The sequence below is a fragment of the Mustela lutreola genome, chromosome 12, assembly GCF_030435805.1.
Source record: "Mustela lutreola isolate mMusLut2 chromosome 12, mMusLut2.pri, whole genome shotgun sequence".
In the NCBI taxonomy this organism is placed as follows: domain Eukaryota; kingdom Metazoa; phylum Chordata; class Mammalia; order Carnivora; family Mustelidae; genus Mustela; species Mustela lutreola.
In genome coordinates this window covers 14646041-14671248 of record NC_081301.1, presented here as the reverse complement: position 1 = coordinate 14671248, position 25208 = coordinate 14646041, and the positions used below count along the sequence as shown (strand labels likewise).

The following is a 25208-nucleotide window of genomic DNA, read 5'->3' as shown; positions in this document are numbered from 1 at the left end:
AGAAACCTCCCTGGACTCAGTTTCTTAATCGATAAAATAGGATGTATGACATGTCTCTGATAGCATGATAATCAGGATTCAACCAGAAAATGTATTTACTAGACTGCTTAATTGGTAGTAAGTGTTCAGTAAATGTAGACTGTTATGATCATCCTCGTTAGTATTATTCCCCAAAGGAGCTAAGCATTCCGTATTGATTTGGCCTCAATAAGACCTTTCCAGTTCTCAGAGCTGTACAATACGAGAATGGGCTATCCGACAGTGCTGAGTTGCCCAATTTGGGGGATATTTAAGAGGAGTTAAAAGCCACTTCATAGAGATATTGCCAAGTGGATTCATTGATTAAAAGAAGGTGGGACTACACACATTTCCTGGGTCTACACCAGTCTTGAGAATACAAGTACCATAACTTCCTAACCCTAACCCTGCTTGATTGCAAGATCCCCATACTAGGATTCCATCAGTGTCCTGTTTTGGTGAGCCACACAGAGCTTCCTAAAGCTCAGACTCAGACAGATCCTTGCAGGGAGGTTGAAGGTGGAAAGCAAGGGAAGGTTAACAAGGTGGGGGTCAGTCCAGGACTCTCCAAGGCTGCTGGCTCTCAAATCACTCAGGGGTATGCAACTTCCTAAAATACTAACAGGTTACAGGCAATTGCTCCTCCCCAACGCAATCAGAACCTAATTTGAAGAAGTATGTTTTTCTGAAGAGGTTCATTTGTCAAATGCAACCCCCCAATTCTGTAGTTCAAGAAAGACTGATGAGCCCAGTATGCAGGCACTTGGCTGATGCCCTGGGAGAAAAGACAGATGCATTGAACTAGATGGGAGCACAGATCACTTTCCATCTTCAGAGCTACAAGTCATTGGCAAACTCACCCATTTCTAGGTACACTCACCCTGCATATTATCGTCCTCAGGAAGTCACCAGGAAGGCCTCCATCACTTCCACCTTTTAATCCTAACTTTTGAGAGGGGTTTAGAGGGCTTAGTCCAAGTAGGCAAACTCTGAGCTTAGGAAGGAGTCCTCTCCACAAAGACCTTGATCATGGGTCTTGAACACAGTGAAGGTTGAGGACTGTCTCCTGCTTCAGGAAACCCAAGATCTTCTAACTATGGGAAGTGTCCAACCCTTATGTCTAACCCAAATGAAGCTTGCCTTGTGGAGCCAAAAACAAAGCTGTTTTCTTGTCATTACCCTTTGGTTGGATTGATGTTGTCTTCTGGCTTTGCTTCTCAAGAGAAAAATCTCTGAACACCTTCAAATGCATTTAATTATACTTAACAGGCACTCACCATCTTGGTCATGTGCCACCTCCTGCCTTTGAGCACATTATTTTTGGCCTATAGATCTTCTAAAGGTTTGTTTTCCAAACTGGCTGTGAGTCTTCTCGTCTCACCTGACAATTAACAAAGTACAGCTCTGTTCCTTCTTCATTCTGGGCACTATATTATGATACCTGAAATAATCGATATTGTTTACTGAGTGCCATGTGCCTGGCAATATGCTAAGTGTGTTAATCCTTAATGCAGTCCCAGTCAGGAAGGTATTATTCCCATATTATAGATGAAAGAGCCAAGCCATACGATAGTTAAATAATGTTTCCAAGTTAAAGTCAAGATGTGTATCTAGGACTCTGACTCTTAACAACCATTTGATTTTGCCTCTGAGATCAGTTGTTGCCATTTTGTGTTTATAATATTTTGCATTCTACACAAGTGTTTTTCTTTGTTTTATTAGTGTTAGAACACTTAACATGAGCTACCCTCTTACCAAATTTTTAGGTGAGCAATGTAGTATTTTTGATTATGGGCATTGCTATTATACAGTAGGTCTCTGGAACTTATTCATCATGCTTAACTAAAATTGTATGCCTATTAATTAGCAACTCTTCATTTTCCCCTCCCTCCAATCCCTGATGACCACCATTCCACCATTTGGCTCAACAATTTTGCCTCTTTTAGCTACCTCAAATAAGCAGAATCATGTGGTATGTGTCAGCCTATGACTGGTTTATTTCACTTCGCATGTCCTCAAGATTCATTTATATTGCTACATATTGTAGACTTTCCTTTTTAATATTGCAGAATATTACCCCATTGTATGTATACTTTCTTTATCTATTCATCTGTTGATGGACATGTAGATTGTTTCCATACCTTGACCACTGTGAACAGCACTGCAATGAACACAGGAGTATTGATACCACTTCAAGATCCTGATTTCAATTATGTCAGATAAATATCTGGAAGTGGAACTGTTGGATCATATGGTGGGTGACAATCAAGGAAATGCAAGTCAAAATTACAGTGAGACATCATCACTTCATACCTGCCAGGATGCTATTATCAAAAATGTAAGAGATAACAAGTGTTTGCAAGGATGTAAAAAAAAAAAGGAAACTCACATACCATTGGTGGAAATGCAAAATGGTACAGCCACCAAGGAAGATGGTGTAGAGGTTCCTCAAATAATTAGCAATAGAATTACCATGTACAAAGTGTTTGTGCATGAAAATAATTTTATTCTCAGGAAGTTTCCTTGACTCCAGTCCTCTTATTTCTCAATGTCTGTTCCACAGGAGGCACTTACAGGTCAGATACTTCCTATCTGATACCATACATTTAATTTCAAAACTTGTAAATGAAGTTCAAGAGTCCTTGCATCCCCTAAATTTTATTTTGCTTGTTTCTATTCATTATTCTACCCATCGATGTAAGGAAGCCTTCATTTTGTCATCTAACATATCTGTAACATTTATGCATCTGATCAATATCCCTTCTATATCTTTTCTAAGTCATGCATACACAAGTTGGAAAGCATCAAGACACATATGCACCCTGGTAATTCAACAAACTAGTCCACCTGGTTATAATCTTGTCCAGTGGTTTTGAAGCCAAGATGATCCTCAGAATCAACTGGAGCTCATTGTGATCACCAGCTCTGACCCAGGACCACCTCAATCAGAACTTGTTAGAATGAGATTCAGAAATGTGCATGCTGATATAACTCCTCTGGAGATTCCAGTCATCTCTTGGGTTTATTTGCCACTGATCTGGTACACATTTTCCTAATTTGTACAGAAACACATAAGGAGAAACTTGATCAAGTTCCATGCCAACATGTCAAATCAAGACATGTGATACTTAAGACTCCTCAATCTAGTACATCCATGATAGGAAAAAATTAGGTCACTTCAATATACAATTTAATCTTGGTAAAACTCAGATTGCTTTCTAACACTTGACTGAGGTTCAAGTTTAACTTTTTTAGATTCATTAATGGAATTATGACATGTTTAATTGAAATCATGGTTAATTCATGGTTATTTAGCACTACACTTAATTTTACCAAAATAGAACCAGAAACCTGCAGAAGCAAAATGACTTTCCCAAGGTCATGCAGTGAGTCAGTGGCAAAGTCTAAAGTAGACTCCAAATCGCCTGATTTGAGCTCATTGTTCTTTCCTACACATCATGCTGTGTCTTAAATTTATACTTGGCTTTGAAATTCATTGTGTTTTTGTTTGATTTACTACATATCAGATGGCCTTCCTTATTCAATTTTCCTTTTGCTGATGTAAAAATGAATTTGCATTCACTGAGAACACACCAACTAATGGCAAAACAAAGGGGAGGGAAAAGAAAGGGAGTATCTCAACCATATTCCAAAGGATATGAAGTCAAATTCAAATTTAAATATTCTGAAAGAAAATCCACAGAGATAACGTTAAGTTCAAAAAAATTGGAAGGAGAGTGAAAAGGGTTCAGAATCAAAGATCTTGCTTCATAACTTTGAATAAATTGACAAACTTTTTACAAGAATCCAGGTTGTGGTTATCTCACGAACCTCATTTTGCTGTGGAAAAGTGCATTTCTCATAGGATAAAAAGTCATTTGTTTTATCTATAAATAAAAATGAGAGTAATTATTCTATGGCATAATACAAAATACTAACAAAACAGAAATCACATTACAGAGCCACAGGGTTAAAACTGAGGCCCACTTACATGGCTGGAAAAAATGTTTCAGTAGAAAATCAGAAAATATTTGAAGAAAAAAAGAAAAGACTTTCACTAGTCATCACTATTCTAATGATGATAGTCACATGACCAGTGATCGAATCCTTGCTCTGTCTCAGACGCCAAGCTGAGCTCTTCGTACATTCTCTCATTTCATTTTATACCACATTTAAGCAGCAAGTATGGCTTCCATTTTACGATGGGGGAAAAGTCCTTAAAGTTTACATGTTGTTTAGCACCAAGGGGTGAGATTGTGCTCCTCTTGACTTGTGACCCAACTTTAAAAACATATTAAAGGAATAAATAAGTCAAATATCAAAAAAAAAAAAATCACAAAGACTTAAAATCTATGACTGTTTTTGCAATTGAAATTTAGGACCATAACATACAATGGTCTGGAGCTAGTGTACTTGTGTCTCCTTTTTCTCATCCTGGAAATTTTCAAGAGATCATTGATGGGAAATTATTATTTTTTAAGTACACAGTTGAAAAAATATTACCAAGACACAAAACACAAGAGGCATTTCCCTATACAGCACTACAATTAGCCAGAATGACTCCATCTCATCAAAACCCACCCTCATATTGAATTTTGGCATTCTGTATACACAATTGTAAAATTACTCCAAAATTATTCATTGTATCAGCAAATCTTGGCATGTAATGGTATTGAGTTTTTGCCAGCTGAAAAAGTGGCATTCCACTCTTTTTTTGGCACATTCTTTTCGACTACTCATCTCCATTAACCATTGCAGGGAGGGGATGGCTATCATTTATTGAATACTGGGAAGTTTTAAACACTTGCCAGGCATTAACTCCTTCTATCCTCATCACAACCCTACAAGGAAGGGCATGTCTCTCCCTCTTGGACAGGAAGAGAGGGAATGTGTGTTTCAGAAAGGTGAAATAACTTGACTGAGGGCACACAACCAATGAGTACCAACATCAAGATTTAAAGCTCACAGTTCAGGATCATCTATCTACTGGAAGCTTCCTCCCAAAGGTAAGGCTGAAGCACAGAAAAGCCATGCAGTGGATTCAAGACCTCATAGCATGCTCATGGTGGTTTCCAGCTGAAAGTTAAATTTGATTCCTCCTGGGTTGGGGACTCTGCCATATTGATATTTTTTTTCACAGGAGACCTAGATGAGCTTTAATTGAAATGATGGATTCCTGAGCATGTTGCTTTTTGAAATACAAATACCATGGGGGAGAGTGTCAGTAACACAGTCCCTTTCCAGACCATTTCAGAAAGTGAATTTTTTGGCCCACCTCTGGGAACATATATGGAGGGAACAATGAGTATGCTACTCAATGTATGGATCTCTGGGGAACTAATTTATGTAGGGGTTGGGAAAATGCCCAGAAGGTCTGCAAATAAATCAGGAAGCATCCATCTAGTCAGAATCCTACTCACTGAAGCTAACAAGCCCGCCCTCTACGCTCCCTCCCTGCCTGCTCTTTTCCGACAAGACGTGCTAAGTCGAACAGAAACAGACAGTAGAGAATAGCCAAAATGTAAAGATAAAGGAGATGGTGCTCCTTCCCAGCAAATCTAGTTAGTCCATTGTCATCATGCTGGTTGCTGAGTCCATCCATCCTCACCGCTTCCTCCTTGGCCCTGATCTTGCGCAATGCTGATGGCACTGCCTTCCTCGGTCTCCGAGCCTTAGTGACAGTCCCTCCAACCCTTTCTCTGGATCAGACCAGCAGCAGAATACCTCTCTAAAATTCAAAGCAGAATTGGTCTCTAGCTCAAAACCATTCTATTCTTCTTGGCCTGCAGGATAAATTTAGCGTGGCACTTCCAACTCTCCTATCCCTGTCCCTGATGCCCTGCCCATTCTGAGTATCCTCCCAAAGTTTGGCTCTACTTACAAGAGTGGGGACAAGAGGGAAGGACTTAAGGCACAGAGCCTAGGTGCTAAATGCAAAGAGGTACAAAATACTTAGCAGTCAAAATAAGTCTTACGTTCAGTATCCTTTTTCAATATATATTTTTTTAAATATTCAATTCAAAATACTTTCTTAAAAGATCAGAAATAATGCAAATAAAACCACAATAAGCAAAATATCAAAAGTTTCAATAAAAGGTGCTGTGCAACATCATATTGGAGCCTGAAGCAAAAGCAAAAAAAATAAAATGAAATCAATCCTACTGATTCTGTTTTTATTTAAACTTTCAATATTTTTTTCATCATGGGTTTTTTGCATTGATCTTTATTTCCTTAAGCACTAATGTTAATATTAGTTCCAGACCTGCCTGTTAGACTTAAAATGCAACAGCCTCAGGGGCACCTGGGTGGCTGAGTCTGTTAAGTGTGTGACTCTTGGTTTCAGGTCAGGTCATGATCTCAGGATCATGAGATCGAGCCCTGAGCTGGGTGGGCTCTGTTCTCAGTGTGGATTCTGCTTTAGATTCTCTCTTTTCTTCTCCCTTTATCCCTCCCCATAGCTTGAGTGCATGCACTCTTGCTCTCGCTCTTTGGTGAGTGCTGTGAAGTGTGTAAACCTGGTGATTCACACACCTGTACCCCTGGGGATAAATATATATGTTTATAAAAAATAAAAAATTAATTTAAAAAAAAGACAGTCTCAAATGACAAAAGACCTAGAATAATATGCAAAATGGGATATTATAACTCTGGCGGGTCATGAGGGAGAGCTAGAATTTGGAGGAGGTGAATGGAATGACTCAACCAGTCAGATCATTTTAGAAACAAAAAACTGTCCTAGAGAGGACTGCAGCAGAAAGGGCTCATTATTTGGCTTTTACCCCAGCTTCTCACCATTTTGTGTCAATATTAGATAGGAGTCAGAGGTTTATATATGAACTCTCATTATATTTGGGAGAATATTGAAGTGGCCTGTGAGGATAAACTAGAAACCAGAGTTGAGTTTCAATCAAGGTCTTCAGAATCTTCATCTAATTACCGATTGATTTATTCACTCAATCATCACATATTAAGTAGAGTTGCCAGATAAAATATACTATATCCAGTTAGATTTGAATTTCAAGTAAGCACAAATTAGTTTTATCATAAGTATGTTCCAAATATTGCATTGGACATACTTTTAAATAAAAAATAGTTATTTACCTGAAATTCAAATTTAGCTGAGGATCCCCTATTTTTATTTATGAAAGCTGGTAATTTTACTAGAAGGTTATTGTGTGCCAGGCACTATACCAGGAGAACATAATGGAAAATAAAAATACACCCAAACATAGTCTTTGCAGACCTTCTAGGGACTGAGGCAGACATTAATAGGAATATTGCACAGATGACCCATGATGATTATTGTGATAATTTTTTAAAAGATTTTATTTATTTGAGAGACAGAGAGTGAGTGAGAGAGCATAAGCTAGGGGGAAGAGGCAGAGGGAGAAGCAGACTCCCTGGCAAGCAGGAAGCCCAATGTGAGGCTCAATTCCAGGACCCTGAGATCATGATCTGAGCCGAAGAAGGATACTTAAGAGTCACCCAGGGTGCCCCAGTGATCGTTTCTTATGAAGTAAAAGTACAGAGTTTAATATTGGAACCTAACCTGGTCTGGGCCTCTAGTGAAAGCATTCCTGGAAAAAGTTTATTTGAGCTGGAATCTGAGGGTTAGGTAGGATTTAATTAGATATGTGAAAAGGAAGAAGAACTTTGGGGGACAGAGAAATCAGTATGCGTGAATGATCTTGAGGTAGGAAGAAGAATGGTCTACTGGAAGGTTGGAGAGAAAGCAGTGTGGCTGGATGTTAGGAAGAGAGGTCAAGGTAGTAAGACATCAAAAGAGTGGGTAAGGGCCAGAACAAACACGGCTTTGCAGTTCAAGCTCAGAATGTTCAGCTCTGTTCTGGATAGATGCAAAATCATTGAGGGGTTTTCAGGTGAGAACTGAGAGGACCGGAATAGGGTTTTGAGCCCCTGGCTGGGGGTGGAGAGTTTAAGGCCTGGGGGAAAACAGGGGATCTGTTACGGATCTCTGCAGTCATACAGGTAAGGGATGCTGATGACTTGGACCAGGCTGTGGGCTGAGAGTCAGGGAGAGATTTGCGTGGGATCTCTGCAGTCATACAGGTAAGAGATGCTGGTGACTTGGACCAGACTGTTGGCTGAGAGTGAGGGAGAGATTTGGGTGCAGTGTCCTTCCCATCACCTTGGACTCTCAGGTGAGAGGTGAAGACATTAGGAATCATGAAAATGGAAAGGGAGGTCTACATGGGGGAGACGCTATAAAAATAAAATTGACAGGACTTGTTCAATAAGTGCTTCTTGATTGATTGAGTAGAAATTAATGTCTGATGCCTTCTGCAGAGAGAAAAAAGCACACGTATTATGCAACTGTTTAAAAATTGCTCCTTTATGTTCTCTTAGCTCTTTTAATGTCATCAAATGTCACCTCTTCTGATTGTGTGCGTGTTCCACGACATGTAATTAATCCTGCAGGTAGCAGGATGTGTAATTAAGCATATATGCATGGTGACTTGTAATTAAGCACACATTTATTGTGATGCACACATTGGTGGATGTTTCCTGGTGTGTGTAATTATGCATGTGTCAGATGACATGAAATCACAACTCATTCTGTGATCAGGCTAAGGTCTCAACTCCTATCTTGACCTGTTAATTGGTATTAATCTACATCTTTTAGAAAAACATCTTTGGTAATTGAACCTGCTCTATTTAGAGGCATGAGCTATGGAAACATCCATGGATACAAAAAAAGCGGGGGGGGGGGGGAGAGCTGTTTTCTTTCAATATACAGTATATGCATGCGATCCATGTACCTCAATCATCCAAAAGAGACAATGGGAGCAATTTCCAAGCAATGTCCTATGTATAACAAAATGTTCTTGCAGGATCACAGGATGGTAGAGGTCCCCCCAGTAGACCTTTCTGTCAAAGAAGTCACCCTAGTGCAGTAAAAGTATATATATTCTGCCATTCTTGGGATGTTCAGACAGATCTTAGCCATCCTGTCTATCAATGGAGTCTAACTTGTCCACCTACAAGTAGTTTTTGAGGTCAGACTTACTGAATTCTAGTCTCATGTTGCTATTTATTGATTAAACAAATTATTTAAGCCTCATTTTTAACTCTTACTAAAAAGGAATAATAATAGTAGCAGAGTAGTATCTTGCCCAAGGTTATTATTGGGATCAAATAGGATTGTATCTGAAGGCTTTGTACAAAGTAAGATTCAATACTTGTTAACTATGTAGACTTCACGTATGTTCTATTATTCAACCCTCAGTATAATTCCACAATATAGATACTATTATTCCATGTCCTAGATGAAGACACTGAGGTCCAGAGAGGTTAATATTGTCACATAGTTACCAGGAAATGAAGAAAGTGTTCAAATGCAGTTCTGTCTTACTCTAAGACCTACAAATGCCCTATAGCATGCTTCCTTCTTTGGGTTACAATAAGACTTTCTTTAGTACACACACACACACACACACACACACACAAAGTTATAAGCTACAAAATAAGCTACAAAGTTATAAGAAAGCACACATATGCAACTGTTTAAAAATTTCCCATTTATGTTCTCCTAGCTCTTTTAATGTCATCAAATGTCACCTCTTCTGATTGTGTGAATGTTCCACAACATGTAATTAATCCTGCAGGTAGCAGGATGTGTAATTAAGCATATATGCATGGTTACTTATAATTAAGCCCACATTTATTGTGATGCACACATATATATAAAGCTTTGTGGCTTACTACGCAGGACTCATTGGAGAAAGTAGAACACAAAGGTGAACATAAGAAGCTTTGGAACCAAAGACAATTAATTTATAATTCTAGATCCATTACTGAGTATTGGTATGAGCTTAGCATGTTACTTCCCTTCTCTGAGCCTGGGTTTCTTTATCTGTAATATGGGGCTATTAATACCTTATGCACAGTGTTACTGGGAGATGATTAAATGTAGATTCATCTATAAATCACAGAACATCACAGAAAGCATATCTTCAAAAGGAACCACCATTATAATTTTCTTCTTCTTCATTCCCCTCCTCCTCCTGGCATCAAACATATTTGCATGGCACAAAACAGGATCTAAGTAAATGTGTATTCAATGAGTTGAGCTGGGTTTTAGTGAAACCATCAGACTCAGATAGAGTTTTGTAGCTCCAGGTTCCTTGAACAATGGGCTGGGATTCTTCATGACTGAGAAGGCTTGTTGCTGTTGCCTCAACCTGTCGGGCAGGAGATGTACAGAGGGCGAATAGACCTGGGTTCGCAGATGTCCCAGCCCTGACCTGCCTCCTTCTTCCCAGCCTTGTGATTCCACTACAAAGCTGCCAGCATCACACAAACACTGTCTGTCTCACGCACTCAGTTATCATGTCAGAAACGAGACACGCAGCATCAGAGTGACAGGGGGCTGTCACAAGGCTGAAATGTTTTCTGTCTGCTCAGGAGAAAGGTTTTGCTGGAAGTGATGGGGGGTGGTGGTGAGGAAGGAACACAGGCACCTGATGTAGCTTGGCAGCTGATTTCATTTCTATGTCAGAAATGATTCACTTTTGTGTTAAGGATAGGGGATCTTAGGGAACTAGGGAAGGGAGGAAAGCATGGTGATCCCACTCAGACACCACCCCCAGACTCACTGAAATAGATGAGAACAGGAGCCAGTGAAAAGTAGAGCACCTACAGCCAAGGTCCTCCTTGACTATTAACTTAGAAGTTCATGATTCTTCTGGTGAACCCTTGTGAGCTCTATACTTGTCAATGACCTTGATCTATTGGCCAGAAAGCTGACAAAGCAAATTCTACCTCTGGTTGTAGCAAACATCTAGAATCTTCATCTTTTCATTACTCATCTGCCACCATTTTATTTCAAGTCTCTATGTCTTCTGACTCAGTAGTAAGGCTACTGAAAGCCTTAGTTTGATTTTTCTGGCCGTAACACTTGATACTTGACACTACCCATCTTTGTGTGTACTTTGTCTCATACCCATTGTCTAATTATCTCCATGCCTAGTCTTTTAAGTGAGATGTTTTAAGCAGGAGAAGAACTTTTCTGCCTCATGTCCAGTATTTTAGCCAGAAGGTATGGACCAGACCGCACACAGCTTTCAGAAATTTGCTGAAAAATGGAGTAAGTCTGAGTTCCTGCTCCTTTTTGCTATGGATTCCCATTCTTCTAGATGAAGAAGCAGGTAGTCCTTCTTGTCCAAAGCCTTTTCAAGTAAGTGGATTCAAAGACTGTTCTTCAGACCCTACTGTTTAGATTCGGTGGTATAGGAAATGTTTAAGCATCTTACCATAAACCTTGTATGCCAGAACCTCTTCTCAAAGATGCTCAGCATTTGGATAGAGCTACATGGGCCCAGAGGTTTAGGTATAAAGTCCATACTTTATTTTCCCATTTCTCCATTTTCCTTGTGAACACAGTTTCCTCCTCAAGGATTCATAGTGAGATTACAGTGAGACACCAAACCCTTACCCCAAACTCTCTGTAGATGCTAGCTAACTTTCGAGTGCTCAGACTCATTTGGCTGGTCCCTATCTAATTCAGACAGACACACATTGCTTGTACCTCTCTCTAGCAGTTATTTCATTTGCTCTGGCATCTTACTTAGTTATGTGTGCCGGTAACCATGTTATCAAAGATAGAGATTTACATATACAATTTATGAGGAAGCCAGGATTCAAAGAGATGACAATATTGAGAAAGGCTTTCTGCTCTCAGGAATGTCAAAAGAATTTCTTCAACCAGTAGATACAAATTGTCCATCAGGGACTGGGAACTGCACTAGGTACCGGGAACATGAAAAAGGCACAACTCCTACCCCAAGAAGCCTCCAGCCTAATTGGTAAAAAGGCAAGTAAACAGATGAGCACACTGTAAGTGCCCCATGAGGTGCAAACACAGACAAGGCATTGAGGAAAGTGTTCTGGTGTCTGAGGGACAAGTGGAGGATAAGCCGGGAGGCAGACAGGCTCTGCGGGGGAAGGGATAGCGTGTACAGATGCTATAAGTTGACATTGAACATGACATGGGTGTTGGAGGTCAGCTTTGTTGGAGCGATGGGTAGAGGTCAGCTTTGCTGTGTGGAGGTCAGCTTTGTTGGAGCGATGGGTAGAACAGAGTACATGAATAAGGAGTGCAGCACGGTAGTGGGTGAAGTCTCTGGAATGAGACCATAAGACTGGAAACTTGGCACTGCTTCTTAAGAGCTGGGGACTTTGTGTAAATTTCCTATCATCTCCTAACCTCAACATCCTCACTTGTACAGGCATCAGCATAGTCTCTCTCATAATGCTGATGTAGGATTGAATTAGTTATTGCACATACTGTGGTTAGAATCTGTCTGACACAGAGTGAGTGCTCAACAAAATGGTGGCTAGACTCAATGGATGGAGAAGAGAGGTTGGTTAAAAGATCTTCAAGAGAGAAGGTTGGCAGAGCTCAGATCCCATGGGCTTCGTTAGTTGTGCTGAGAAACAATGCTTGAGCTCTGACCACAGAGAGCTTGTCATCCAGAGGCAATTATAACAGAGTGAGCTAAATACTGCATTATGGAAAGAGATTGGGTGGTGATGGGGAGCTCAGAGAAAGTTTCCTAATCCAGTCCAGGGACACGGAGGAAGGCTTCTCAGAAGAGACGAAATGGAGTGAAGTTCTGACCCAGCTGGGGTGTGAAGCTGGGTTTTGCAGGAGGTTAGGGATGGTAGATAAGCAGGGATGAGAGGAAAGCAGGGCTCAGGCAGATGGTGCAGACAGAAGCCATCTCCAGAAACAAATACATGTTGCAGACCAGAAGTTCTAGGAAGTGAAAAGAAAAAATGGCTCTGAGCCCTTCAGCTTCAGAAAGCTTGTTTTTGCCCTCATCCTTTTGCCGTGCAGGTCCTGCACTATGTGTTCCCACACTCTCTCACCTGATCCTCGGTACCTGGAAAGATAGCTTCTGAAAGGCCCCTTTTATAGAGAGGACACTGTGAGGTCAGGTGATTTGCCCCAGATCATAAAGGTAAGTGGTACAGTGGAGCTGTGAAGCCGATGTCCATCTAACTCCAATGCCTGGATGCTTAACCATTAATTTCAGATATTTAAACTTCAGGTAAGATGCTTCCCTGAGATTTTTACCCCCAGAAGACAAAGGAGTAAATGCTCTAAAAGAGAACCCAGGGGAGTCCATAAAACCAAATGTCCTTTTAAAGCCCAAGTCTAGTCAAGCAAGGCCAAGAGATGAAACCTTTCTCAGTGCGCTAGAGTGCATGCATATAAATGTGTGCACACGTGTGGGTGTATGTACACATGAGCACCGGCGTGATGTTCCCTTTGCTATTGGCTGATTTTATTTGATAAATATACATAGATTGGAGATAGGTTGGTAGACAGACTAACAGACTTACATACATGCCAGTGAACAAATTGGGGGTGGGGGAGAGGTGGATAAAGCCATCCCGAAGGCCCTGGTGGTTGACTCTAATAAAACAGCTCTGTTGGAATAATGCGGTGCCTGAGAGATGGGGTGTAATATGGTTAAATGCTTTTATGGTTCCCCATTAAAGTAAGTGGATGGAAATTCATAAAATATTGATAGCATTTGAAATGTGTTCATTCACAGCTCTGCCCAGAATCTCAAGTGATGGAAGGGTGACTGGCCCAGGCAAAGACAGCATGACCCAACCACACAGCCCCTCAATGCCCAAGTATCTGAGATGTTATCTGGTCAAGAGTCTATAATGGGAGCACTGAAAGAAGGGAAGCTGGGAGCATAAAGGTAGGGAGCACTTACCTTGTCCAGTGCCTATGCCCAGCAAAGAAAGCATAGACAAACAAATTGTGTCCACCATGGCATGAGGAAGGACCTTATACAAACTTATAAAGCCAGCTCAGCAGAATCGATAGGTCTCCAACTAGACTATTTTTGTAATGCTTCTTCCCCACTCCAGCCATGTATTAAGAATGAGGGTTTGATCCTCCTACCCACCTCTGCTACAGTGATTTTCCCATGAGTGACATGGCCAAATGAGGCCAATCAGACATTTCCCACCCCCTGGAAAATCTTAAATGGTGCTCCAGGGAAGCCAGCCTGTCTTTGTTGACGAAGTTGAGATGTCTGATTATAAACTCTTCTAGTTCTGCTTCTTATGATGGGGACAGACTCTTCCAAGAGAACAAAACCTCTACAAAGAGAAGAGAGAAGCAAAGATGGAAATGCTTTGTGGTGTTCAGACCACACAGGAGCAACAACAGCAACAAAATAAAACAAAATAATCCCTGATTTTGCTTAAGGGTGTTTGACCTCTGGAAAATGTCACCTTTAAACCCATTTTATTTTATATTCTCCACCTATCACATAATATGTAATTATACGTAATTAACAGCTGTATGTAAGGTTTATTGGCCATTTTCCCATGTGGTGATTACTTTGCAACATTACTTTATTATTTTCCTCCTTGAGTCCTAGGAAGTGACTATTATCGTTATTCCCATTTTACAGATGTATAAACTAAGATGCTGAGTGAAGACACAGCTCATTTCACAGATTTATTAAGTGACAGATCCCGGAGTCCAATAAGAATGAGTCTGATGCCAGCTCTGTGTTCTTAATATTGTATTTTCTCCCTATAGAACTCCTGAAAAATCTAGATTGATCATCCAGTGTGACATCTAACTACCCTTTGGCTCCTGCCTCCCCCAGGCCATCATCACTCCCCGTTCCATGAACTTCCACTCCCAGATACGTGGACACTGTCTCCATCCTAGATTGGAGCCTGGACTGGAGCATCTAAATGATCCCTCGGGTCCCAGTCTTTGTCAAAATATTCTGTCCTCCACTTTGTAAGTGTCCTCTTTCTATTTCTTTGTCAAATGCTGCTTTGATCATGCTAATCATTTGCTAGAAAACCATAAGTGAAAACACATTTTATACCAGACCAAGTTCAAGTTCCTTCATAAGATATTCAATATTTTTCACAGTTTAACCCCAACCTACCTCTCAATTTTCAGCCAGTCTCCATAACACTCCCAATTTCGAATCTCCAACATGCATCTTTCCTGCCTCTCTTCCTGTCCTTTTCTCTTTCGCTGGTAGGACCTGATCTTTCCACAGGAGCACACAGTTTCTGAGGGGCAGGCAGATCTAGAGTTGAAATCCAGCTATTCTGATTTCTAGTAGATACTCCCTATGATTTATTCATTTAGTATTTTCCCCCCAAAATATTCACTGAGAGCTTTGAGCTATTGGATTTCTCAAATTCTGTGCTTCTCTCTTTGTGGATGAAGGTATTGAAGATTTTTGTTCACATACACACCTGGGAAGACAAATGTTGTCATTTGTCATTTAACCTGTGAGATCAGTCTTTGTCATATATTGGTAACTTTAAAGATTTTAAGATGGTCTGACATAGGATAATGCACACATTTTAACACATAGAAAGAAATATCTGGAGTCAGCGGCAATTTCTAGAAATACAGGCATTTATGAAATGCGCTAGGAAGGGAAACTCTATGTGAAAGGTACAGTGAGTTTATTTGAAAGGAGACAAAAAATGGTTGGAGGACATATTGGCACCTTTGTTTTTTGACCACTTGCTCCACAGAAAAGATAATGACCAGGTTCGAATGTTCTTTCCAGGTATACTTTCTTTCTTTCTTTTTTTTTTTTTTTAAGATTTTATTTAACAGACAGAAATCACAAGTAGGCAGAGAGACAGGCAGAGAGAGAGAGGAAGCAGGCTCCCCTCTGAGCAGAGACCCCGATGTGGGGCTTGATCCCAGGACCCTGGGATCATGACCCAAGCCGAAGGCAGAGGCTTTAACCCGCTGAGCCCCCCAGGTGCCCCCCAGGTATACTTTCTATCAGTTGGAAACTACGCTTCGCACAGGTTCGAAAGCAGGTAACTCATTGTCTCTTCTTCTGCAGGATGGAGAGCTCCCTGTGGGTGCCTCCCATGTGCAGCAGCAGGGGGGAGCACTGACAAGCTCCGGGGGGCAGCGGGGGCCTTAAGGACCCCAAGCCCAAATCCACTTCTTGGCAGTTCCATCCCTAGGTCTCCTTCAGCCTCCACAACCCCTTGAATAAGCTCGCATTTTCTTCTAAGCTGCTGTAATTTTTAAACAAAAGACATTTAAACATGGCTCCTGGATGATGACATTCGAACCACAGGCCTTTCTCATTCTTTGTGGGCACCTGAGCTGTCAGTTTTTCTCCCCTGAGAACACACTGTCCAATGAGGAGACAGGCCTTCCTTGGACTGAAGACCATTAAAGGGAAGTAAATGTGCTGACATAGAAGATCATGAGCACGATATTTCCTGGGACTCTGTGGCCTCCTTGAGGTCAATGGGGAAACACTTCATTTTTTGAAGATTAAATTGGGTTTTACTAATGGACTCTTCCTCAGTGTCAGCCACAGAGTTGAGCCCTAGGCCGGCTTCCGCCAGCTGAAAGCAGGTGCAATAGAATCTGGGAGCCTCAAGCTGTCATCCCAGGTTCACCTTTCAAGGACATCTGGCACAAGATACCTACGGTTTGATTTTGTTTTCCCCCACTGATCCCCAAGTAATACTATGTATACCATTGACCACTACCTATTTGTGTGGTGTGTGTGTGTGTCATATACCTATTTTTATTGAGATAAAATTCACATATCATAAAATTGACCATTTCAAAGTGTACAGTAGAGTGGTATTTAAAAAAATTCGGTGTTTTGCAACGAGCAAAATTTAAGAAATTTTCATCATCTCACATTACTTTTCTTTCTTCCTTCCTCCCTTTCTTCCTCCTCCCCTCTCTCCTTCCTTTATTGATCACATCAAGTGATCACGTCTTCTTCTCTGCACCCCCATTACCTGGCAACCTTTCATCTGCTTCCTGTCTGTAGAATGGCCCCATTATGAATGTAGCATACAAAGAAACCATGTAATATGTAACCTTTTGTGTCTGGCTTCTTTCACTCAACTTAATTTTTCCAAGGTTCATCCGCATTGTAGCATGGATCAGTACTTGATTCTTTTTATAGCTGAGTAATATTCTACTGTGTGGATATACCAAATTTTGTTTATCCTGTTGATGAGGATTTGAGAAGTTGATGATGATGAGAATTTGAGAAGTTAAGTCATTTCCACCTTTTGGCTATTATGATAATGTTTCTATAAACATTCATGTGTAAGTAAGTTTCTGTATGGATATATGGAATTCCTAGTATATATATGGCATTTAACTTTTGGGGAAAATCACCAAACCATTTTCCATAGCATACCCCCAACAACAAGTTTTTTTTTTTTAAGATTTTATTTATTCATTTGAGACAGAGAGATACAGAGAGAGAGGGCACAAGCAGAAGGAGCACAGGCAGAGGGAGAAGCAGGCTCCCGCTGAGCAAGGAGCCCAGTGCAGGACTTGGTCCCAAGATCCTGGAATCACGACTTGAGCCAAAGGCAGACCCTTAACCCTCAGAGTCAGCCAGGAGCCCCTGCATCAACAACTTTTATCTGATGTATGTTCCCTGGACTTTATTCTATCTGCCCCTGTGGCCCATGGGGATGCTTGTATCTCATAGCTATAACAATGAGGGGGCTATGTTTATAAACTTAATGGAAGGCACTAAAGACAGAATGATCTTTTTGGAGAGAACAAGTGTAAATTTTGACATACCGGCTTTATAAGGAAGGCATGAAGACGTAAGAAAACTGATGCACTGTTCTTTATCATACAGGTGGTTGAATTGGGGGCTCTTCCTCTACAGGAAAAGGTGGAGGAGGAAAGGTTAAAAAAAAAAAAGGAGGAAGGAAACAAAGGAGTGTAGAAAATGAGCAGAAAGCTAGGAAATGTGTCCTGGCTGATGTGGTTCCTTCCAGCCTTGACTGCCCACAGTTCCCCTATAAAATATAATATACTCTCATGTAGTAGGAATAAGTCACTTTCATCATGATGGTTCTGGTGTACGTTTTACAATAAGAATGAAGTAGTATGTGATGGAAGCAAAACTCACGGAGTGTCTAAGCGGTAGAGGGGCACTGACAAAGATAAACTCCTTCTCTGCGCCCCACGTCACTTATTCTCATCTTGAATCAGTAGAAGCCTGGAGAGGACTTCAGCCTTACTTCAGCCACATGGCAAGGGGCAGTGAGTCTTCAAGGGGATATCTAGGGATATAGAAGTATAATCAATACATATGGGGACAATGATCATATTGCTATGCAGATGATAAGTATCAGTATTAATTTTGAATTCTTGGAGTCCACCTTCTCATTCCAGAACTTAATCAAAAAATGATCAACAGGCCATGCACAGATACTCCTCTGAACTCAAGAACACCCAAGACGCTCTGTAGGATGGGCATGTGTGGTGGGAGGCTTTCTCTCAGAGAGCTCATAGCACGGTGGGAAATAGGAGACTCAAGCAGACATAACTGTCTCTAGGTCATAAAGTGAAATGAACAGAGCACTGGGTGGAGTCCACTTGAAGAGTACAAATGACTTGCTAGAGGCAGTCAATGCCTCTAGCATTGGAGAGGCAATGCCATGGGAAAGGAAAGAAGGAAAGGAGTGGGGGAGGGAAGGAGAGAGGGAGGAAGGAAGGAAGGATTGAGGAAGGAAGGAAGGGGAGAAGGAAGGAATGAAAGAATCAAGAAGTGGAAGCTGAGAGCTATGGTGATCAAGGACAATTTTGAAGAGCCAGTAGAAAGAAGAATAATGTGGGTATAGATGCTAATAGGATTTGGAGTCAGATGATACTAAATTCAAATACCAGCTTTTCCACATATTAATGATATGCGTGCATCCTTGTATAATTTATTTTCTCTCTCAAACCCACAGTTTTCTTATAAGCAAATAGGAATATTACCTACCTTGTAAGAGTGTCATTAGGATTAATTTGGATAATGAATGGAAATGTTGGCACGGACTAAGGAAATATCCTCTGATATTTCCCATTTCACTGAGTTTATTCAACATGTGTAATGTGTTGGATTTTGTTAAATGGCTCATCCATCTATAAACATGTCATATGATTTTTTTCTTCTTAGTTCTATTAATATGATGGATAATATTAATAGATTTATTAATATTGAACCACACTCTGTTCTTGAAATAAAATCCACTTGGTGTAATATATGTCTTTTTAACATGCTGATGTTACTTTTTTTGCATTGATATTCATAAGCAATGTTGACTTGTACCTTTATTTTTTGATGCAAGCTTTGCTAAGGAAGACGGAACAACCATTATGTTCATCTTATAAAATGAATTTGGAAGAGTACCTTATGTTTCCATACTTTGCAATAATTTAAGGAACATTGACATAATCTGATTTTAAAGATTCGGTAGAATTCAAATATGGAAGTACCTGTCCTAGTGAATTTGTATGAGGAACTTTGTAACAACTTTCACTAATTTTTCGAAGATGGTTTGTTTGCAACTTTCTGAAGTTTGTTAAGATGTAGTTTTCTTTAAAAAGATGAATTTCTCTGATTTTCAGGTATATTCCATGCAAAACATACAAAATAATCCCTTGAGATTATTTTTTTTCTTTTAATAGATATTTCCCCTTGCTATTTTTTATATTATGTATGAATGTTTTCTTCCACCAATGTCTCCATTAGGCTTGCAAGTATCTTTACGGATATTTTTTTAAAGTACTAAGTTTTGGACTTCCTAAATTAAGTTTCCCACTTCATTAATCCCCTTTCAACTTCATTAATTCCTCCGTCTACTCTCTTTTAGTTTACTTTGTTCTAGTTTTTCTAACTTTATTGAGTTGGGTATTTTATTCATTTATTTTTATCTTTTTAATTTATTCAACATTGGTATTTCATGCTCTGATTTTTTCTCTGACAAATGCTTAAGTTTTATTCTGCAGATTTTACATACTGCATTTCATTACTACTATCATTTTCAAATAATTGGATAATTTTATTTCACTTTCCCCAAGGTTTTTAAGTAAACCTTTAAAAAAATCTCCTGACACAGAAAACTTTAAAAAAAATTTTTTCTGGGGCGCCTGGGTGGCTCAGTGGGTTAAGCCGCTGCCTTCGGCTCAGGTCATGATCTCAGGGTCCTGGGATCGAGTCCCGCATCGGGCTCTCTGCTCGGCAGGGAGCCTGCTTCCTCCTCTCTCTCTCTGCATGCCTCTCTGACTACTTGTAATCTCTCTCTGTCAAATAAATAAATAAAATCTTTAAAAAAAAAAATTTTTTTTCTATCATTTCTACTTTTCTTGAATGTCATCATAAAATCTATTATTTCTATTCTTTGGAACTTCCTGAAGGGTATATGTGTGTGTGTCCTAAAGTATAGACAATTACGTGAATATTCTATACACCCTTGAAAATAATCTGTGTTCTGAATTACTAAGATTCAGTTACCTATTTTATTCACTGTGTTGGTTAGGTCTTCTAAATTGCATCAAACTTTGCCTACTTCATAAATTTTGGATTGTGCTAGGTATGTTAGATACTCCTATGAATTTATATTCTTTCTTGTTTCTAGAATTTTTACTTTATGTTTTTCTTGTGGTTTGGCATGCTTAAGTATTATTAACAACTCTGTCTTTATTGTGTTTTACAGTATATAACATTATAAATACTTTTCTATGTTTCCTTTAAATAGCAATGGTCTACATTTATAGTGACCAACATTCCGGTTTGTCCGTGTATTTACCAGGACACGAGAATTTCAGTGCTAAACACAGGAAGATCCCAGGCTGACTGGACAAATTGGTCACTTTATTGAAATTCTACCGTTTCTGATATGCAGACTGTGAACCTTGATTTATTATACTTTTTTTTTGATGACAGCTTTACTAGGATATAATTCATATACCAAAAACTTACCCATTTAAATAGTAGAATGTTCTTTAGTATATTTGCAGAATTGTGCAACCATCAATGCAGTGAATTATTCATTCGATAGAATATTATTTGGCAGTCAAAAGGACTAGAAAGGATGCATGCTTAGCATGGATGAATCTTGAAAACTTTATGCTAAGTAAAAGAAGACAATCATAAAAGAGCACATGTTGTAAGATTTGATTGAGATGAAATGTATAGGATGGGAAAATCTATAGAGATATAAAGTAGATTAGTTCCCTAGGACTGGAGGATTTGAGGAAACTGAAGATTATCTGCTAATGGGGTTGGGTATCTTTTTGGGGTGATGAAAATGTCCTCTGATTTATTTTTATTTCCATTTGCCTTGTATATATGCTCCCGTCGTTTTGCTTTATTTTTAACCTGTTTCTACCTCATAATTTCAAGGTCTAAATCTCTTATTTACAGCATTGTATGCAATTTATTTTGTTAGAGAATCTAAATTTTTTGAAGAGGTGAATTAAGCTCGTGATACTTATAGATAAGGTTGTTATATTTGCCTTTTGCTCTGTCATGCTTTATATTGTATTTATAAATCTATTATATTTTATACAAATAGTCTTTCATAATTTGGTCTATTTTATTTATTTCTATATTTGTACATTTTTAAAGGGGGGATAGAGTACGTAAGAAAGTTTGTAAGTTTGTTCAAACTGCCTCCTTTATGTCGGTATTTTTGTATTTATGGCAATTGTCTATTGGTTTACTACTCTGAATAATATTAAAATTTGCTAATAATCTCTTCTTCATCACCTTCTATCCCAGGAATTGATTTGAAACAATATCTTTTTATTCCTAGGTAATAACTGTAAAGTGATCATGAGCTTAATCTACTTTTTATTTGCTTTCCACCTTTTTAAAAGTTGATGCTGTGTTCCTACAATTTCAGAGCATATAGTTGTTTTGGCGGATACCTTCTCCCTTATAAGCATCATTCATACTTTGTTCTACAGGTAGTTATATATTTAATGTTCGCCACCAGGCCTTATGTCAATGTCTCTCCACTCAATTTCATTCTTTGGTAGTTTACTCAGGAAAAGACTCCTGGGGACAATATTTCCTGAGTTCCTGATTATTGATAGGAATTTGTCTGCAGTCTTTATACTAGAAGGTAAGTTCAGCTGGATTAATAATATATGGCTCATATTTTTTTTTTCCTTGAGTATCTTAAATATGTCATTCCATTGTCTCCTGATATAAAGTGTTGCTGTCAAGAAATCTGATAGCCATCAAATTTTCTTTCCTTTTTAAGTGAGTGACTTAGTTCTTTTACCTGGGAGCTCAAGGCATTTTTTAGAATGTTTTGATATTGGTCATTCTGGTTCATTTTTCTCAAGGATATGTTCCTTTCCAGTATGTGCCTACAGATCTTTTTTTTTTTTTTTTTTTTTTTTTTAACAAATTTGTTTTAAGCTGGGTTTTTTGTTGTTGTTATCGGGTTGTTTTTCAGTGTGAAAATCATCATTTATTAACTGGCCAGGTTACAAAAATAATCATGGTAGATACCTTAGTTCATCCTTCTAGTAAGCCTGTGGATATGGTTTTCCCTATTGCCAGTATCTGCATCTTCCACAAAATGTGTGGTCTTTTTCTTCCTTCTCCCTCATGGAGAAGAACATCTGAAGGACTTTAAGAAGTCGTTTGCTTCTTTGAAACGTTCTCTCACAGTAGATCTAGTGAATCGGATCCTCCGTGCAGAAGATGCCGTATTTACCAAGAGACGGAACAGTCAATGTGTTATGTCAGGGCCATTCACTTCCTGTCGATTTTGCCATAACCATGCTTGTAGATCAATTCATTTCCTGACTTTGGGCCCCTCATGCTATGTATGGTTCCACAAGCCTTACCATTTTCACCGAAGCCTTGCTGAGCTTAACAAAGCTGCGTTTGACAATCTGGCAAAGGTGAAGAAGCTGCAACCCTTTTCCAACCTTTGGGCTTACACAATTGATACTTCTGATGCTGAGAAAAGTGCCAGTTTGGGTTCTGCAGGTATGCAGAGGTTGCTAGCTTTTCTTGCCACTCTATTCATTTGAATCTCCGTTCTGAGCATTTTCCTATATTCCTTGTGGTAATGTTTACCTTTTTCAGAGATAAGCTTCCCCCTTCCTTTCCAAGAATCTTTTGGGCAGACTTCTTTCTCAGACTCTTGATCTTCAACTCTGCAAAATTATTTTGCTGTTTCTTAAGGGTTTCTGGCATAGCAGGAAACTTCTTTGTCTTCTCTTCTGCACCCTCCCTGGTTCCAGCCAGAAAAGAGCTGTTGTTTGGTTGGGTGGTTTTTATGATTTCTGTTCCATTGCTTGGTTTTCTTCTTTTGTGAGCTCTTACCTATTATATACATGTTTGTTGCCCTTACCTGTTTTCTATTTCTGTCACTTTTTATCAAATCTTTTTTTTTTTAATCTCTTCATTTGTTTTGTTGTCTAAAATTTTACTCCTATTCACCTTTATTTTTAGGTTATTTTCTACTGCATTCATTCACTCTTTGTTCTTTCCACTTTAATGTTTATTTCTAAAACAGAGTTTTTAAAATTTTCTAATTCTTTTGGAGTTTGTAACTTTATTACTGTTTCTGTTACAGATTTATGTTTTCTTTCATTTCTCCATTATTACCTTAATTTCTTTTAGTTCATTTTGAAATTTGAGCCCACAGTTTTCATCTGTCTAGAGTATGTTTTTATGGTGCACTTTCATTGCCAATAAATTGCCAATAGACATATTATTGTCCTCTCCGGTCCCCTTTCCCTTCACTAATAAATTTGTATGGGACTCAAACTTGATCCTTTTCTGTTGCCTATTCTGATGTGAGCTTAGTCTTCCCTGACTTTTGGGAAGATTAAGTGGGTCAGGACAGATTTTCTAGCTTCCTGGTTCTATAGCACTCTCTCTCTTTCTTTCTTTCTCTCTCTTTTATCTTCACACTGTGACCTGTACTTTCTGAGAACACCTCACTTCTCCCCACCTTCAATCTGGCCTTCTCTTGCTTTTGCCCTGGCATCTCTGTCCAGAGGCCTGTGCTTGGAGGGCCTCTCTAATTGCCAGGAACCCACTTCCACCCACCCACCCCCATAATATGCATATGCAGCTGTGATGCCCTTCTATTTGCAAGTATTTTTCTCGGCATATATTTGTTTTTTCAACTGATACCCAAATTTTCCCTCTCCCTTGGGGATCAGGTGTCCTAATTAAAGGAAAAGAGGAAATGGGGGTTGTGACTAACGCCCACAGATGGTCCCAACATGAAGACTCCATAGTATCTTTTGTGGCTCAGTTGTAGAGCTCTCCTGGAACCAAAGGTTTACTTCAAGATGCTTGCTCTCTCTTGCTCATCAGCCCTTCAGAGCATGAGATGAAATAAAATCTCAAATTGTTACCAATATAGTTAAGTTTAGCTAGACTGAGCAAGGGCTAAAGCATGCTGGCAATAGCTCTCACTGCAACCTTGATATTGTTACCAAATGGTCTTGGGAACACTGGGTGCCTAGAGACACAAACAATCAGAAATGTCTCAGGACCCTTATTTGGGACTATAGTCCTGAGAATCAGAGCCACTTTGCTAGTTGCAGGGCCCACTAACTTGTATAAAGGACAAGGTCGATATGGCACAGTTGAAGATTAGGACAAAATCACGTGTACATGAGAGCAAAAGAGAGAGAGAGAAAAAGAGAGAGAGAACACAGAAGCACACATGTGCTCGGCGATGAGGTAGGGAGGGGGTGGATACATTCACACAGGCATTTATGGCCACTACAACAAACATCCTATGTAATGATGTGAGGCAAAACGTTAAGTGTGGAGCAGAATGACTTGGTGAAGGAAGAGGAGCACTTATTAAGACACATCCAACTATGTCTGTAATTAAATTCTCCCAACAATTCATTATCATCCCCTTTGTGTAAACGACTAAAATGAGGGTCAGAGAAATTAGATAATCTGCCCAAGGTTATACAACTAATAAGATCTCTTTGTCTCTTAAATTCATGCTCTGTCCACTTTCAGGCGCTGCTTCCAGACACCCCCCTTCCCAACCCACCACCATCTGCTGGCAGCTTTGCATTTCAATAAGGGAATTGGGTTGAGGGTGAAGGCGAACAAACATTGACTATAGCTCCTGGGCAATCCTCTCGCTCACCAGTAGTCCTCCATGCTCGTTATTACAGCCTTGAGAGATCAACACTAGCCACCCTGGCTCAGCTTGACCCCTTGGGAGAGACAAGCAGGAGGCCAGCGGGTCCCTCCTCTCTGGCCAGCCTCCGCAGGCTAATTCTCGTCTGTCCTAATACTGGGACCGGGCCCTCCCTTCTCCCCCTCCAGCCTTGCCGCCAAGGATAGCAGCACAGCTGGAAAAATAGA

General features: G+C 39.7%; 1 pseudogene; it reads right to left on the bottom strand.

The window, feature by feature from the left end:
- Positions 1-22359: 22359 nt before the first annotated feature.
- Positions 22360-25001, bottom strand: LOC131813026 (large ribosomal subunit protein uL30-like; annotated as a pseudogene).
- Positions 25002-25208: the final 207 nt, after the last annotated feature.